This window comes from Arvicola amphibius, chromosome 10 (assembly GCF_903992535.2).
Source record: "Arvicola amphibius chromosome 10, mArvAmp1.2, whole genome shotgun sequence".
In the NCBI taxonomy this organism is placed as follows: domain Eukaryota; kingdom Metazoa; phylum Chordata; class Mammalia; order Rodentia; family Cricetidae; genus Arvicola; species Arvicola amphibius.
In genome coordinates, this window is record NC_052056.1 from 15157564 (window position 1) to 15171016 (window position 13453).

Sequence of the window (13453 nt, forward strand, 5' to 3'; positions counted from 1 at the left end):
AGCTTCTGTACTGGAATCTCCAGAGTCAGTGTCTGAAAATCTACAGCTGGTGCCCAGCCTGTATGGACCCTTTCCTTTTGCTCTTTTTTTGTGAGGAGTTCTTTACCCTATTTTGGGTATATTTCTTTTTTGCTTGCTGCCCTGGTTGCTTTCCCCCATCAGTGGCAGCTCTCTTAATTCACAGAAAGACTTTGGTCCTTCAACCATGAATGAATCTTCTTTCCCTTCTGGGATTGGAATGATCCACTCAGAAGGTGGCTACTCCCCTGCTTGACCTTGGAACTGAGCATGGGGACTGAGATGCATTTGGTGTCACTAATCCCATCTTGGGACCGCTTTTTTTGTTTTCCGCCAATCCTAGGGTCAATCATGAATGATGCCCCTTTCATGGAGAACAGGGCCTTTCCTTCTCCCCCAGTGCTGTATTCCAAGGACCTAGCTGGCCAACTTTCTTCTTTAGTATCATCCTCCTCTACCAAGTCCTCTAAATCAAAGCTCGGGAAGCATTTTTCCCTCTGTTCATTCGCTCACTCTGAAGTTCTGTAGAAGGCATCCTTCAGTGGCAAGGAGCCATTGACATTTCCTCCCAGGTTGGGCCTCTGGAGACCACATCAGCCCTCCAGTCCTAGGTAGAAAGAGCAACTTCAACTCCTGTGGTGGTGCTGAGACCACTGATAGGGGATTGGATAGTGTTGGCACATCCACTGGAAAGAGATGCATTCACCACTTTGAGAGGCTGAAATTGAGTCTTGGAGGGGGAACCTTGAAAGACGGAGCAAGAATCGTACACAGAGAAAAGGTGCTCAGTTTTAAGGGGGCTGAAGAAGCTTCCCCTGACCCAGCAGGATTGGGTCCTGGAGGAGAGGAGGATTCACTGACCTCAGGGAGAGGAGACAGCCTCAGTGGCAGAAGTATCGCCTATTGCTCTGAAGTGAAGGATAAAGAGAAGGAGGAAGTCTCTGGGAGTTCTTTGTACCACCCAAGGCATCCCAGCCTTGATACAGTGTTCCCTGTTCTATTATCACTGAAGTCCCTGCAACCTCAGCTCTAGAGATGCCTGCCAGGGAGAACACATTTGTGGTTAAGGTAAAAGGCCTTCAGAGTACATTTTGAAGAAAACTGATGCACTTTTTTTTTTTTTTTTTTTTTTTTTTTTTTTTTTTTTTTTTTATTGAGCTCTACATTTTTTCTACTCCTATCCTGCCTCTTTCTTCCCCTTCAATTTTCTCCCAAGGTCCCCAAGTCCCCAGTTTACTCAGGAGATCTTGTCTTTTTCTACTTCCTGTGTAGAACTGACTCACTTTATGTAAAGGCCTGGGTGTCTGACATCCAGGAGTTGCCCTGCCTGGCACTCAGTGAGAGCAACTATCAACTGTAGCAGTGGGTTTATGGGGGTTCTTCCGACTGGCCATTAGAGTTCTCCCCTAGTTCTGCCTCCATTGCTGCCTGTCACTTTGACTCAATGAAACTGCTTCCTCTGGAATTGCCCCCTCGCATTCCCATTTTGGAGGACTTCCAGCAGGGATAGTTCATCACCTCTCAACCCTCTACCCTCCCTTGTTACTGGGCAAGTCAGAGCGTTCTAAGGAGGATCATCCTCACTCAGGATATCCTTGGTTCTATGACATGCTCTCTTGACTCAAGGCTGCCAAGTTAGCGCTGGAAGGAGGCACTGGCTCCTGTGGTGTTTCCTGGTCCACTAGAATGAGACAAGATACAATGAATAAAAGATATATGAAAGAGGAATGAAAATATAAATAAAGAATTTCTTCTATCACATCAGCAATCAAAATTATACTGGAAATCTTGAAAACTTCGAATGTGAATCGAATATCAAACAATGACAGAAACCAGCAGCACTGAACTATACATTTGTAAGCTATTTTGTTCAACAATCAGCAAATTCAGTCACCAGTTTTAATGAATTAGCAGCTGTTTTAATGACACTATTATTTGCAAAAGTCTAAGAGTGGAGCCAGGCAGTCATCAAATGTTAGAAGAGACAAGTATGAAGATCACAATGATGAAAAGAGGGTAAATGTCTGTAATTATATATGTAAATATTGTGTTCTTAATAATCATGCATTTTCCTTATTTCTTCATACAGTTATCAAGTGGTAGAAGCATTTTCTTTCTAAGTTTTTTCACTCTCTTGTAAACAGTAAAATCTCTGACACACCACTGTTTACTTACAAGCATGTGATAACTATGCCAGTTATTCTTTTATTCTGTGAATGAGAAAATTCTTATAATTTTCTCTTATATAATATTCTGCATGTAATAACGAGATATTTCTATAAGTGACAGATGAGAAACATTTGTTTCTGCTAACTATTTCTCTAAATCCATCTTCTACACTAAGTGCATATTTCCAAATATGCCAGGTTATTTACTGGTAATGTATTCTAACATTTAATGTTGTTGATTTAATAACTGAGTATCATTACTGTCAGAGATGCTTAAACTATTAAAATTAATAGTGGATGTTACAGTGTTGCTGATATGATTTAATATTGCTTGGAAACTTGATCAGTTGGCATCTACTCTTTCTCTTTTAGTTTTTAATGTGGCTCACAGCAGAGACATATTACTTCCTCATGATATAGATAAGCATTGTGCTTTTGTTCATTTGTATATTTTTCTTGTAGTCATTGTTGTTATTTTGTTACAATTTCATGTAACTAAGGCTACCTTTATATGTTTATTACATTATACAGACGAAGATGAACTTAAACTCCTAATCTTTATGCCTTCACCAATTGCAAATACCACCACACTCAACTTCTTTTCACCTTTTCTTTCCTAAAGTGGTTTTATTGCTTATTTTATGTATCTTAATTGAAATAGAATCCCATCACTTGCCATCCTTTTTCTCCCTCCAATTCCTCACAAATCCCCTCCCTCCAACTCCTTTTATTTTTACCCCTCCACTTCCAAATTATTGTTTCTCTCACATACACACACATGTGCATGCATGCACGTGCGCACACACACACACACACACACACACACACACACACACACACCAGGAGGGAGCAGGAGAAAGAGAAAGAGAGATTGTTTGCTAAGCTCATTTTTTGTAGTCTTGTATACATAGGATGGACCACTTTGTATTGAACAGTCAATTTGGATGCTCATCCCTGTGAAAGGCTAATTATCTCCCTCCATGAGCCTGCTGTTTTTTTCACTGGTGTTTGTACCCAAGAAAAGTGTTCCCCTTAGTGTTTTCATATGTCTCGATACTGCCATTGTTCAAATACAGACCATAAAAGAAACATCAATATTTTGATCTTAGATTTCAAGCCTCCAAAATTAATGAAAATGAATGTCTACTTTTTAAAAATCCAGATAGTACTGGTTCAATATAGCAGTGCCTTTCAGAAATTCTGCTAGACTATTTGCAGAGGTTCTTAACTTTTGGGTTGTAACCCCTTAAGGTTGCATATCAGATATTTACATGATGATTCATAACAGTAGCAAAATCACAATTTGTAGTTGAAAGTTTCTGTTCCAACCAATCCTACAGTGATTCAATTCCCCAAAACAATGAGTCTTATAACAATTGTAAACTGTTTGGTCTTTAAGCTCAGGCTTACTATTAACTAGCTCTTACAACTTAAATTAACACAGCTCTTGTCTATGTTTAGTCATGTGGCTTGGCTTCTATTCCCAGTAAGACATTCTCGTCTTGCTTCCACTACATCAAGCTGTGACTGACTCTCTGCCTTTTCTTTTCTCAGAATTCTTTTAGTCTGGTAACCCTGCCTATGCTTGCTGATTGACTACTAGTCAATCAGAATTTTATTAAACTAATACAAATAACAAGTCTTTACAATGTACAAGAGCATTATCCCACATCAACAGTTATAAATATATGACAAAAATAATTTTATGGTTGGGTAGTCACCACAATATGAGGAACTGTATTAAAGGGTCATATCAATAGGAAGGCAGAGAATCACTGAAGGAATTCTCACAAATAAAATATCGAGTGTTTTTTGTCTCAGAAGAAATAAATCAAGAAATATTACAGAGATATTTAATCTGAAAACTCCAATTTGTATATAACTTTGGAGAAGCCAGTTTTACAGGTGATTTTAAATTTCTATATTGAGTTCTAAAATTGGAATCAAGGAATTATGAATGAAATATTTTAAATGTTTATGGCAAAAAATATATTGGTCCTCTTTACCCCAATTATATGACTGTTTGAAATTTTCCTGACTTCCCATCTCTCTGAGAAGAAAGAATGTTAGGAATATTACATAAGGATGATATTTTCTTTCTAAGAATGATCCATAAGTACCTAAGAAATATGCATAAAAATGTATTTAAAGAGTACAACCAAGATAATCAGCACTAATAGGGAAACTAAGAGACACCCCTGAGTGTGAAAGAGTGTCTTTGTCCCTTGGAAAGCCAGATAAATGATATAGAATTAGTTAATTACAGAATCCATGGAATTCTCTTTTTTCTTCCTTTTAAAACAGAAGTAGCATTTTTATGTTTATTACATTATCTATCACGATCACAAGGTCAATTTGTACAGCAGCAATTATCTTCAGTATGATTTCTCCTCAACAACCAGAAATGTTTGAGTTAGATTTTTCAACTAGCATTTCGTTTTAGTAAGATGTTAGTGATATTTGAGAGAAGCTTAATACATTGTAGAAGTGGTAGACAGTCATCTTTTGGCTTTAAAGCAAATTAAATTACAATAATAGTCAATAACTTACACATGTTGACAGTAGAACTGATCATTCCTACAAGTATATGAAGACATTAGAAAAACATAGAATAAGGAGAGAACAGTGAATTGCAAGCACACTGTAGAAATTGGTGTTGCTAAAACCTACCCACCCAACAGTCAGTCTCTTATGGAATACTTCCTGAGAGTATTGCATTTTTCGATTAATAAATCCACTCACTCAAGAACTTGAAATTAAGTGGTATAGCCCAATATCTGAGCTGTGACCATTGTCTTAATACTAATGTGGATGATAGTAACAGCTTTCAATGGGACAAACTCTTAATCTGAAGAAAAGTAATTCTATAACTACTATTTCATTTTGTTAAATTGTGTTTATTTTCTTACAGATTAGAGAGATGGTGTTAACCAGATTTTAGTTTGGTATTTTTAAAATCAGTTTTGTACAACTATTTTGTTTTTAGCTAAGTGGAGTAAAAATTTAAATAAAATAAATAAAATTTTCTGTTTATTCTTAATTTTAAAAATTTATTAAAATATGATTATATTCTTTCCCCTCACTGTTCTACCCATCAATCCCTCCTAAATCTCTTTATACCAAGAACTTTCATGCCCTCTCCTGATTCTCATTCAAGTTTATGGCCTTTTGGCTTTAATTACTATTGCTGTCTATACATCATAAATATAAAATACAGCTTGTTTGATGTATTTAATGTTGTGTGTATGTGTATGATTCCAGGGCTCATCCCTACTGCACCTAACATTCAGAGAATAGCAGGTAAAGAGAGGTTAAACTTTTAAAACTCCAGAGAAAAGGATGTCAGCTGTGAGACTGTGTCTCCTAGAAATGAGAGGGAAGCTATATACACAGCACATTAACTACTTAGACCAACAAAATACGTACAATGCTAACCACCAATAGACATGCTAACCCAGAAAAGGGAATATCTCAAGGCTCTCCATCTCTAGAAGAGGACTTTGTGTAACTAAAAACTATACAGAGAGTAATAATTAGTCATTTTAATCAATGAATTCCCTGGTTATCAAAAAAATTACTATGAGGAAAATTATCGCAAAGAAAAGCATTGTCTTTGTAATATATACTCAAGAGCATCAAATGTTGAAGAGAAATTTAAAAATGTAAAAATAGCATAGATGTTCTGTCTTTAAAAATAGTTAAGTTTGGAATGAAGCAAAAGTAAAACCATGAGGGAAGCTTATAGTAAAAAAAGAAAAGTCCATTTAAAAAAAGAAAAATGGTCACAAATAAGCAAATTAATATTAAACTTTAAGGGACTAAAGACAAAATTTAAGAGTCATATAAGCAGAAGGAAAACTGATCAGAAATAAATCAGAGAACAGAAAATCTATGGAATAAGTGAACAAACTAAGAGATAGTTTTTAAATGATAAATGAAATTCACAGTCAGTATAAGAGAAAAGACAGGCCACACATAAATACAAAGAAATGAATGAGAAGCCATTGCAGTATCAGAGGAATAAAGATAAGAGAATATCACCATTTAGAGAACCTAGAAGACATATTTTAAGCAGAAAAGGTACAAAGCTTGAATAATGAAGACGTAAAATGGCTCACCATAGCAAAATCAAACGAAGACAACACAAATAATCCTGAAGAGATTGATACAACTGTGAACATGCTTCAAAAAAGGAAATGACCAAGAATAAATGGTACATGAATTGTGCCAAAGATTTTAAAAGAAATGATAACAACCTGTGATAAACTCTCCCCAAATTAGAAAAAGCAATACCTATGCTATGAAAGAATTCACTCCAAGATCTTGATCTGTGCAAGAAAAACTGTTTCGGTCCACCTCAATTCAGTATAAAGATGGAGGACTCTCATTGGTTAATAAAGAAACTGCCTTGGCTTTTTGATAGGGCAGGATTTAGATAGGTGTAGTAGACAGAACAGAATGCTGGGAAGAAGGGAGGTTAGTCAATGAGTGTGGTAATTAATATTGTTAGTCAACTTGACACTCCTGGGAAAAATGAACCCTTAACTGAGGAATTGCCTCCATCAGGTTTACCTGTGTGCCTGTGAGTAAATTTCTTCACTGCTGATTGGGGAAGAGGGGTATAGGCAGTGCCAACCCTGGGCAGCTGGGCCTGATTCTATAAGGGTAGTTGAACAGGTTAAAGTCAGCGAGTCGGTGAGCAGCATTCCTCCATGGTCTATGTTTCAGCTCCCAACTCCAGGTTCCTGCCTCCATGATGGAATGTCACAGGGAAGTGTGAAAGGAAACAAATCCTTTCCCCATCCAACTTGGCTTTGGTCAGTGTTTGGTCACAGCCAAAGAGATGTAAACTAGAACAGAAACTGGTACCTGCAACATGGATCTGATGATGGAAATTCTAGGCCTCACACTGTTTTGTGGGAGGGAGGGAGGGAGGAGCTCTTGAAGCTTTGGGTTAGAAAAGTCACTGAGTACTCAGAGTTCCCTAAGATGTCGTGGCACCTTGGAAGATAACGCTGAGACAAATGCAGATGATGTTTCAAAGAGAAGCAAAGCTCTATGACATTTCGACACTTCGGATTAGGAATCTGTGGAAGTGAAACCTCTGCTTTGCTGGGACTGTTGATGCTCTGTTGCTGTGGCTGAAGAAGTGCTCGAACTTCCTTTGCCGCTTGATAAGGGCCTACCCATCCTGGCTCTGAGTCATGCTTGTCTTACATTGTTCATCAAATTTCCTATTCAAAACACAAGTTCAAAGCAAACGTTATGAGTACTTTAAATAAAGAATCAACTGAATCTTAAGTGAAGGACAAACTTTTCTCAGTATACAAGTTATATTAAGGGAGTCCCCACAGGTGTCATACAGGGAAGCAAACCCCAAGAAGAGATAGGAATAAAAACCCAGTGCAGACTTCAGGGTAGTCTAATAACATACAGTTTATTCACAGAATATTTAATCCCAATGTAGTTTGGAAAAAAGTTTCCCCATTGTAGAAAGAAGCATAGTTACATTGAAATTCAAGCTACGTGTCAGTCAATCCCTCCAAGAAGATGGGTTCTAGAGATAGGATACCAGTACTAGCTAAGGGCCTAAGGGCCTGGCCTGGTCTGGGTCATATAGATAGAGAATTCATTTGGGCTACTACTTCCTTCTGGTCCTGGTTGTAGGAAATTGAGGGAGCCTCCAGCTGTAAGGGTCATTTAGATTACTAGCCACCTCCAGCCTTGGTTGTAAGAGCATGATATTGCCTGATCCAACAGATAACACAGATTACTTGGCTGTTAATCACTTCTAATTCTCAGCTTTCTGGTGGAAGAACAGGTTTTTCATCATTCCCATTGGAAAGATAATCCTGTATGTTTAATATTCCTGGTTTCTATGGAGAACTGTAGGCTCAAGAACCTTTGTGCTGTGCTCCCAGTGTCATATATCTGTGTGGTCACCCCTGACCACAGAAAACTGTAAGCCTCAGACATCAAACTCAGAGCATGATGTTAGGATCTGGTATAAGTGTTGAAAATCATTCAATAACCAAACCTCAAATATATTTCTTTACAAACTGAAAAAAATAGTTAAGTTTTTATATTTTAAGTTCTTTGAATATTAACACAAAGTGATAAAACACATCTAAAAATGGTTGTCATTAAATATGATTTTAATTAGCACTAGTTAGAATCACCTGGGGAATAAAACAGAGGACATGTACTAGAATCCTTGATCATGCTTTAATCTCTGAAGGCTCATATGTTGTCTGGGGATATAAGATGGTCCAGAATATATGTCCGTATTTTAAGAATTTTATAGCCTTTTGTATATATTATGATGCATAGAAAGATAATAACATAGGTACATTTATAATAAAACCATTTAAAACATGTAATTGTTTGCAACATCTTTGCTTTACCTTCTACATGTAAAAGATTCATTACTCACGATTTTGCATATCTGATACAATCCATAGACATATAACTAAAAATGTATACTTCAACATCAATAAGAAAACCTACATACTTATAATCATTTTGGTTGTACACTTTTATCCTTTTGAAAATTTTTATTGAATATAGATTCTTCTCTCATACAAAACAAGAGTACTACAGTTTCCTTTTTCTCAACTCCTCCTAGCTTTCCCCGACTTGCTATGTTCCCTGGATCCACACTCTCTAAGATTTAAAGCATTTGTATCTTAATTATTTTGTAAAATTATAAAATACATGTTTAATAGGTAGTATTTGCTTTAAAAATACATTCAAACAACATCCAAACATTTAATTTATGGTTGCTAAATAAATTTGTAAAGCAAATTAGCAGAAAAATAAGATTGAGACATAGATAATGATTTATATTTGTTTCATTTTTAATTAACCACAACAATGGTAATAGAGCTGTTCTCCTTCTTATTGTGGTTCCCACCCACAGGCACACTCACAAAGAGGCAGACACAAATATGCACAAACAAAGCTGAGCTGAGAGATAAGAAAAATTAACACAGTCTAAAATGTTTTAATTAAAGTGTGATGTCTCAGCACTACCTCCTCACATTAATCAACAGATGGATTCACAGTGTAACTTATTACTTGTTGTTTTCTGTGAAAGAACAGAACTCCAAACCTTGTGAAAATATGCTTACAGTAATTAATGTGTATATTTAATATGGAGTGTGCATAACAAATACATGCCCTGATATATGTATGTGCTTTAAGTGCTATGCATTATTTAGCATGAATACATATATATATATATGTATGTTAAGTTATATTAATATTACGTTTTAATTTATTTACCTGATGAGATACACATTTAACTATCTTATAGCATGCCAATTTGCTATCTGAGAGTGATTTTTTTTATAATCTCCCCCATGTTTCTCCTTTCTATGAAATGGAACAAGAAAAAGAGAATTTATAACAATAAGAAGCAAGGTCCTAGGAAACCTTAGTAAATATATGTATATATGCAAAATATATGTATCTTTTTTTGGTTTTTCGAGACAGGGTTATGTATCATGTATTTAAATATATTAAAACTGCTTATTTATACTATATATACATATATGTGCATGTATCTATATATGTATAACATGTGTGTGTCCAAATATATACAGAAAGAAAGAAAGAGAGAGTCATTGCATTTAGCCCCATCTGGTTTTGAACCACAGGATTGCTTTAAAATTTTGATCCTTTTATCTTCAGTTCCTGAGTGCAGGAATTTATAATATGTGTCATGATGCCCATGTTTATGAGAACTTGGGGTACAGGAACAGAGTTGTTAATACTATTTAAGCCCTCCATCAACTCACATAATTTTTTTATCAAAACTGTGACAAGACCAATCTATCACAAACTAAAGGAGTTAAGCTAGTTCCTTGCCCTTCAAAATCCAAGGTACAGAGACAGTGGGATAAAAAATGGACATATATACTAAATGGAATATTGATAACACATATTCTCAAGAGGAATATAAAGATTATAAGAGCCAAAAGCAGTGGATGTTTATACTGAAATACTTCTTTGTAGACATGACAAGGTTGTTTATATGATCTTACAGTGGTTCTGACTACATGCACAAGACCTTCATAAAATCAACACAGAGAAAATTTCTGCATGAAGAGGGGTGGGGCTCATGTAGTCCTATCATGAACTGAACAGCTCTTACCAATGGTTGATTCCAGTGACAGAGAGAGTGACATTTTTTCAACAATGCAGTATCTAACAAGGCTACCTATGCTGGCGTTGTTGGTCTTATATCCATGCAAATGCAGTCAAAACTATGTGGATTCAATTGATTTTTCAAAAAGATAGAATGTGTGAACTTGAGAAGAAAAAGCATTGAGAGGAATAGAGAAAGAATTATAAATGATTGAATGTGGGTGGATCTGATAAAATTGTGTTATATACATACATGAAATTCACAACAAAGAGAGGAAAAATACTAAAAAGAAACTTACTATTTTTGTTGGAAATGTTCTTTATCTTTGATCTTTATTCTTCTCTTGCTAAGAGAAACACCTTAGCAATGGAGAAATTAGATAAGCTTCATTAAGCTTAAGAAAGAAAGTTGCTGGGCGCTGGTGGCACATGCCTTAAATCACAGCACTCGGGAGGCAGAGGCAGGCGGATCTCTGTGAGTTCGAGGCCAGCCTGGTCTACAAGAGCTAGCTCCAGGACAGGCTCTAAAAAAAAAAAAAAAAAAAAGCTGCAGAGAAACCCTGTCTTGAAAAAAAAAAAAAAAAGGAAAGAAAGTTACCATAGAAATTCAAAACAAATCAAAACTCAATTTTATAAGTCAATATGGAGTGGGCCATCATCCATAATTACATAGGGGTCTCATTTTATAATTTTACATACAAAATATTATATTCTGTCACGTACATATACACATGTAAATTATGTACAAAAGTAAATAACCTCTGTGCCTTTCTTTTCTTTAATGTCCGGAAGGGTTTTCAGGTATTTTAAGACTTTTACTGCCGAGGTTATATGAACTCAAAAGACCAATGAGTTCATAAATAACTGAAAAAGAATGTTGGTTGAGGGTTCAGCCTTTGAGAAGACAATATTATACACCATTTTAAGACGCATGCAACATCTTGTACAAAGGATGAAAGAATGTATGTTCTAGATAGTGGACAGAGAAATGGTTATTAGCTTCTAAGCAGGATAGGGACAGGACAGAAAAAAAAGTCTCAGCTCACTACATGTACCAACACAAGGTCAACAAAAGTTAAGTCCTTCTAATAGTTATCTCTGGGTTGGATAATGCCTGAAGGGGTCCTAACACACATTGTTAATATGTTGGCAACTTACAGACTGTGGTAGAGCAGAAATGTGGTATCTCGTTGTATACTCATTGGTGAATGAACCAGGCTCTAATGGATAGTTTCAAACTCACTTCAAAAAAAAGGGTCCTAACTGAAAGCTATGTGACACTACCTTAAACCAAAACTAGCAAATAAGAGAAGGATGTTTTTAGGAAAGTGAGACATAGGACTGATGCTGTGAGGAACTGGAGAGAAAAGAGGACAGTGTGAAAAATTGGGATCACACTAACTATATGTGCTCATGCACAATTCAATAACTTCTTTTTAAAGTGGCCAAAGAGTAGTGTGAAAAGGGAAATATGCTGAAAACTTAAAAGTTTCCTCACATACAACTGAATATAATGATTACTTAAGTTATTGATGAAAATTTCTTTCATATTAAGATAACATAATTTTCTGAAATGATCCCTAGTCATTTAGAAAGCAAGTGCTCTATTTAATGAAGCTAAAATTGTTATGAAGCAGGAAGCATTTGATTTGACTGTGTGTAAAATGTTTGTTGAACTTAGTTGTCTACGAGTATGCTAATTGAAAATATGTAATTTTCAAAACCAACAAACAAATTTTAAACATGAATAATTTGCCATTTGAATGTAAATTATTAGGTCAGCAAAGTTATGGTTGTATTCACCATATCACCATCATGAATTCAGATGAGCTGGCAGAATGTGGTGGTGTTGTATTTTAGACATACAGAAAATTAACTTATCAGGTCAATTTATAATAAGAATATATTTCTGATATAAAATATCAGAGTTCAAAAAATAGACTGAATGCACTCATAAGTGCAAGTACTAAGATTATAATAAATATTAAAATCTTTAAAAGATAGCATAATCTAATCAATAAATATATGTATATATCAATGTGACAAAATGATTCCTTTTTGCATATTTAAATAGTGTTGAACAATAAATATAGATTATCCTATGATTAATGAACTATATATTATTATCTTGTTGCCAATAGCTTTGTTAATCACAGTGGTTCATTACATCAATTCATATTGACTCAACTTTACACGTATGTATGCAATTAGGGTTGAGATAAGAAATTGTATTGACAACATTAAAATCATCTATGTTTACATTGCTTTATAAAAACACTTGTGAGTTGTAAAATGAATATTGACTTTTATAGATTTTACTAAACATATGAGCCTTGTAGTAGATGTTTATAATAGATTCATAAAATAGAAAATTACATAATTTCAATCCTAATTACATTTCTAAGTTGCAAAAGATACTTGATATAAACACTGTCCATAGAGAAAAAAATGTACTCAGATCAATATCCCTAAGGAAAGTGCCAAACAATGCTTAAGGACAGAGTATAAGAGTCAAACTATGAGATTTAAACTTAAATAAACATATATAAAATATCAAACTTTAAGAGGCTTAAATGCCTTATGTTTCAATTCACTAATACATACCTCTATATTAATTTTCAAACAAAATTTCTCCCTAAAACTTAGTTTAAGAAATAATGAGCATTAAAAAATCAATATGAAGTTTTATGAAATTAAAAAATGACAATATGAAAATTAACTTCTCTGGAAAAACAAATCTCTTTTCACTCCAAATGACAGGATATATCAGAATTTGATGAACACTTAAGCTGCACAATTAGTTAAGAAATTATCTTTGACATATTCTCTGAGTCATACTTTCTAGAAATAAAGTTCAGTAATTAACTCTCAGGCCTCTAACAATAGGGATCACTTACTCTTGTGAAAATAGAAAAGATTTTAGAAAGTCTAAATATGTATCTTAGAACTTTTGTGTATTTAAAATACATCATGCCCATATTCAGCAAAGCACTCTAAATACTTGAATGAATTTCAGAAATTTGAATTTGTATTATTTCTGAAATTCACCTTTGACATATTTAAATTTCATCTCCATAACTGTATTTTTTGTATATTCAAGCAAATTTTGTATTCCAGCA

The 13453-nt window shown here is 34.8% G+C and overlaps 1 pseudogene; it reads left to right on the plus strand.

The window, feature by feature from the left end:
- Positions 1–369: 369 nt before the first annotated feature.
- On the plus strand, positions 370–1113 carry LOC121677316 (annotated as a pseudogene).
- The last annotated feature ends 12340 nt before the right edge of the window (positions 1114–13453 follow it).